This window comes from Triticum dicoccoides, chromosome 6A (assembly GCF_002162155.2).
Source record: "Triticum dicoccoides isolate Atlit2015 ecotype Zavitan chromosome 6A, WEW_v2.0, whole genome shotgun sequence".
In the NCBI taxonomy this organism is placed as follows: Eukaryota; Viridiplantae; Streptophyta; class Magnoliopsida; order Poales; family Poaceae; genus Triticum; species Triticum dicoccoides.
In genome coordinates this window covers 73,920,389-73,926,339 of record NC_041390.1, presented here as the reverse complement: position 1 = coordinate 73,926,339, position 5,951 = coordinate 73,920,389, and the positions used below count along the sequence as shown (strand labels likewise).

At 39.9% G+C, this 5,951-nt stretch overlaps 1 long non-coding RNA gene across 3 annotated transcripts; it reads right to left on the bottom strand.

Moving 5' to 3' along the window:
* Nucleotides 1-2,963: 2,963 nt before the first annotated feature.
* On the bottom strand, nt 2,964-5,462 carry LOC119315374. 3 transcript variants are annotated; one of them, XR_005152754.1, is made up of 3 exons: nt 5,229-5,462; nt 3,384-4,505; nt 2,964-3,255 (listed from the first exon to the last, which is right to left on the bottom strand). It is a non-coding gene; the product is annotated as an uncharacterized LOC119315374 (long non-coding RNA). The 3 variants fall into 3 exon arrangements; XR_005152753.1 differs by lacking the exon at nt 2,964-3,255 and having other exon boundaries at nt 3,317-3,515; nt 4,412-4,505; XR_005152752.1 differs by lacking the exon at nt 2,964-3,255 and having other exon boundaries at nt 3,317-4,505.
* Between the last annotated feature and the right edge of the window lie 489 nt (nt 5,463-5,951).

Below are 5,951 nucleotides of genomic sequence, written 5' to 3'. Positions count from 1 at the left end.
ACGCTAGCCTAAATATCCCATGGTCCACATATTTGCATGGTTAGTGGACATTGTCCCTTCATTTTGTTTTCAGTGATGGATGAAAAGTCGGAAATGGAAATTCTGTTGTATTATTCAATTTGACCTAATATTAAGTTTTCTATATTGCCGATAGAAATAAATTTTATCCGCTTGATTTAGGAAGTGCACATAGGTAAGTCTAGCATATTCTGTAGCTCCTTCAGAGGTGAAATCACATGCATGTTGCCTTGGAGATTGTTATCTCTGAAGCATACACACATTGCACTAACAACTAGGCGGAGATTCAGACTTCAGAGCCTTAGTGACCGGGCTGTCTGACGCGTGTATAGGGGCGGTTTGGGGTGCCTTGACGTCGATGCTCTCAGGTGGGGTGTAGTGGAGGTGGTTGGATCGACGAGTGAAGAAAGAAGACAAAAAATTAGAGGAAGACCAGTGACAAGCGAGTTCAACTAAAACACAAATTTCTTGTTAGTTAATCGCAAAGGCACTCCCTTGGAATTTCCATGCATCTCACCATACTAATAGATTTCATTTGTATTATCACTATATATTCAAGATAATATTAATTTAGCAAATTGCATAGATTTTTGTGCCTTTTTCCGTTATGCTTTGTTGGGGGAAGTGCGAGAGGAAGTGAGTGGGTGGAGGGGGAGTGGTGAGTGAGTGGGGTTAGGGTTGGGATGTGGCGGGGAGAGGGGAAAAGGCGAGGGGTGGCTAGTGAGCCCAGAGGCCAGCGTGCCATGTGGGCCATCGAGCCGTCCCGTGAGGCAACTTTGCCGTGCCTGGGCCGGGGAGGCCAGCACGCGTGCCTGGCCCGTGTAATCCTGGCCGGGTCGTGTCGTGTCGGGCCGGCCCATTTGTCCAGGTATATTGTAATCCCTCAAAAAAATATTGTGGATAAGGTAATTTCTTTTATAGTTATTTTTTAGGGGGCTAAGTTTGGGTGCTAGTTGGGCCGTGGTGAATAGCTAATTTGGGTCTTGTGTGCAAATTTTGCTCAACCATAGAAATGCTAGACTCGCATGTGTAGGAATTTATGATCAAAAAACATAGATATTAAAAGTATACATACCTCACAGAAACAATAAAAGTGTGTGTGTGTGTCTATATATATATAGATATAATATGATTCATAAAAATAAATATTATTATGCTTACCTTTCATATACTAAGGGTATCACAATAAAATTGAGAGAAAAAACAACTATACTTGGTTGAACAAGGTTTGTTTGCATGTTTTTTTTCTTTTGTTGGACAATTTTCCATGGCCTATATAAATAATTTAAATAATTTTCATATGACTATTTATATATGAACATTACAGTTTGTCGTTTTACCCAAATTTTGTGTTAGTACAATTATTTAATCAACATATTTTCCTAATAATGTCAAATATGTTTTTATAGAGAAAATAGTTGTGTTAGTTTCACTTTTATTTTTTTAGATATTATATGTGATTATATTATGCAGTAGAAAATATCATTTATATTTCATCCTAGATACAAAGTGATGGATTCCGACATATGCACTGATGTAACGATGACAGACCGCACTGAAACACCACGAGAAGAGGTGCATATAGCTAACCTTCCTCTGTATGTATATTATACATGAAAATACGAAAGGTATATTTTTTGTATATTATTGTTTTTTCAAAATATATGAGACATGGATATGGACTTTGGAGATGCACAAAAAGAATCCATTGAGGGTTCCGATGCGAAGTTGTTGAAAGGGACCGTAAATTCACCGAGTTTTTTACAACATAATGATGACGAAGCGGTGATCTCATAACAAACCAAAAAAGGATGCCAATTTAAATGTTATCGCACAAGGTATTTTTTCAATGTTATTATCAATATTTTCTTTGTGAAATTGTCTTCTGTATTCAACTAATTTGGCTCATTTTGTTATGTAAGTTGGCTCACTCTTTTATAATGTCGATAGACTATGTTTGTATCCCTAGAGATATTTCAGTCATCGAATCAATCATGCCTGCCCCTAAAAAAACCTTGTCCGTGGACATTGGAGATGCCTTGTTATCAACCGACAATTTAGAATGCCTTTTGAAAGATGATATATTCTTACACGATGGTGTCAGACCAATTGTCTAAACTTTGTAATTAACAATTGCAATGAAATATATTATTGCAATATATATATATATAGGGTCGCGCTATTCGTCATCCTGGGTGAGGAATTCTTATTCCTCACCCCACCCCATCTCCCACGGCCAGGAAAGGAAAACATGTGGAGTAAGATTACGGCCTGTAAAAAGAAACCCACGCGCCACACTCACAGCCACCGTAAAATCAAAAGGTTGATGGTGTAAACTTACGGCGTCGTTAATTGTGTGTGCACCTCCTTTTGGACAGTAAGAAAGCTAAAGAGTGGCCACGTTTTCTCAATAAAAAAAGTGGCCACGTAAGCCTTAGCTACAATGTGCAGACGGCTATTGGTTTGCACTATGCGAACATGTCCAGCAATTATTTATCATTAGCTAACAAATCTCCTATATAGGATCACGCTCTGTTTAAAAGTTTGTTAAACTATCCAGATTAATAGCATCTTGTATGAATCGATCTTCTTGTGCTACCCAATGACCATTACATGCTCGCGTAACGTGCTTCCTCTTGCAGAAAAGAGTAGCCGGCGGCAGATCAACCGCACCATCACCCAATACGCGGCCGATGACATCCTCACACAGCTGTGATGTGTGAGAGGTACGGAGAAGAAACACTAGATATACTCCGTTCTGAAGACCTGTGGATATACTAGCTGCATACATCGAGGTGTGCTTAGTTGATGAATGCTAATAGTCAATGAGTTCAGAACGCCAGTGTAAAATACCATATGCAAATGTAAGAATTCTCAGTACAAGCAACACATCAGATTTATCAACAGTTTGCAGTGCCGGTGTAAAATACCTTATGTTAACAACAGAATTCTTGGTGCACATAAGACCCACACCAACGTTTATAGAACACAGATGGACTGTGGTTTTTTAGATATATGTGCCAGTAAAAATATGGGAAGCTTCATTACACAGAATACCAACAACATGATAATAAACAAACTCCATGAAACAATACGAATTTGCCTCATCGATTGCAAAGGTCTCTAAAAAGTTGGCAATGTCAGAAGACGAATGAAATTGTGATTGTCCTGCCATATTAGAAATCGCAACACTGAGCAATCATCTCAGTCTTCTTGAATGAATATATTGTGCAATCCCTGAAAGTAAAAATAGATGCTTTTCATATGCGCTCTGAAACATCCAAGCATGGTCACCAACTTTTCAGTGCTGCAACATCTGTCGTCCATTGACAGCATGCTTCTTAAGAAAATGGAAAGAGTCTTACAAAATGTTAGGAGAGAAGAGATATTTAGCCAAACAAGAAGGGCATATACAGAGCTCCATCAGGAGGAGACCACCACTAACACTGCAACCTATAAACATGCCAGTTAGGAATAGCAGGATTGGATGCAAGTTCCTGTCAAAATCAAAACGAAATCCACGGATTAATGCTCCTGTATAATATTAATTACCCAATGGGGATAAGCACAAGCATCGGACGATGTGAAAATGCATTACCAACAACCTAGAATTGGCCATCATTTGTCATAATGATCCTTTGAAAAAATGTGTGAGAGCAAACACATCATCATCAGTATAGCTCAGTAGAATTAGAAGCTAGTAAGATCATGTACACCCAAATTCAAATTCAGGGTAACATCAAGTATATATACTCTGCCTGCCAACATTTAACAAATAGAATTTTAAAAAAATAAGAATTAACCAATATACGTTCATAGGAGAGCTAGCTAGTTCCTTTTGTTTTGCGGGGAGAGAACTAGCTATTTCTTAACTTAAAAATTCAGCATTCACTTAATTCACAAGGTTCAAGAGAAACTGAAGTTTGTACCGCGAACTTGTACATATTCTTCCGTTCTGTATTGCCCAATCAATTTATGGACTAGAATGCACGTGAGAAAATGTAAAACTATCTTTAAGTTCCTTGCAGATTGCAAAAGAAAATAGAAATATAAATTTGAAACGGTCGCTCATTTACATTGGTAATTGAGGATATATGTGTGCAATGGAAACAGATCATTTAGACATCTGCTCGCAACCTTGATGATTTCCCCTCTGAATAAATTCAGCAAAACAGTTTAATCACATGCCTTAATCATATTACGAGCAACAGGTTTCATTATGCTAACATGGTACCTAAATACATCAAGGCGAACTCCGAGTCACGGAGCTCGAATGGTAAGGACGCTGGCCATGTTTGAAGGATCAAAAACTAATTAACAAGGTATATTTGTTCATCCAGCTTATGGAGACTATATATTCTTGTGTGCCTAACCGTCAGTACAACATATTTACCATTTTCTCGCCAGCACAGGATTGCCTCGTATCCAAGTCCCTTGCGTACATCTTCTGCTCTGAGATTTCTTTGCTGAATTTCAATCCTCATTGCCTAATAAATTCACAGAACATAAAGCTGGTGTCATCACTTCAAATCTTGTCTTACGAATAGCATAAAACTAAATTCCACTCTGATTTGAAGCTCGTAAGTTTGTGCATATTTCCATTAACAAATTCATAGAGAATTAGTATTGCCACCTAGGTACTAGCTGGTCGTTTATGTACAGCATTACTAACATTCAGTAAATTCAGATGCATCATTTAAAGCTACAAGGTTGCAAATTCGTGCAATTTTTTGACGGTGACTTTTACAGAAAAGCAAAATCACAAAGAGGATTCACATGCCCCATGAGAAACAAAAATTAATCTCAACTGGATCGAAGTTTGATGCTGTAGTGTTGTTCATCCTTCTCCACAGTTTGATACTGAATTCACATCGGCCTTGTTCGGTTGCATTTGATTTGAAGGGGTTTGTGAGGGATTAAATCTCCTGTAAGTCAAAATCCTCCCCAATTCCCTTCAAACCCCTCCAATCCCCTTGGAGAAGGGATTAACCGAACAAGCCCTCCTTGAATTGATCTTCAGACGCCCGTCTACACCATAACCACCTTCCCTGCAGGTACCACACAAGCTCCCCATATTTCTTTCATTTCATCCCTTGGCCTCTCTTCCTCTTCCCGTGCTTGCTCCCCTCCCAATAACAAATAACCCTGAACTAACAGTTCAGAAATTCATGGAGGATGAGAGAGGAATAATAGGAGGAAATATTTCTTACCGCCGGGAGGACCGCCAATTGTGGAGGGGCGCCGGAGAAGTTCGTTGTCGCCGCCGAGCTTGCGCCGGACCTTTGCAGCGCCCACATCGCCTCCAGATCGCTGCCGCGTGAGACAGGGAAAGGTAAATACTCCACGCGCAATAGAGGTAGCCATCTCCTCCTGGTCGTCCCTCCGGTGTCGTGCTGCGGCCGCTCTGCAATGGCGATAGGGATAGGAAGGGGCCGGGGGAGAGGGGAACGCCGTCGAGTGATAAGAAAACAGCTCGCACGTTTTCTTCTAGTAGGATGGAGTGGGCTAGCTCGTAGGACCAGCTAACCGTTTCCATGACGTAAAATTACATCGGTGGATTGTGATTTCAGGTGACTATTGTTCGAGTCGATCGACTGGGGTGAGGAGGGTCATTAATAGAGTAACTATATATATATATATATATATATACAGCCCGTCTATTCTGATAATATTATCAGAATAGTTATTCTGATAACACTTCTGCACTGCATGCTCAACACGAGGGCACTGCACTTTTTTTACCAAAAGCACTGGATTACAGAGACTAGTGAACTTCGCGTCAAAAAAACTGCGTGCAGTGTTTTTTCGATACTGTTTTCGCTCTAATTTTTTAACCGTTTATCGGAACGAGGCGTGTAATATACCGTTGGAAAGCTACGGATTAGGCGCAACTTCGCCATGTTGAACCCTTTTCGAGATTCCCCGCGGTTTAA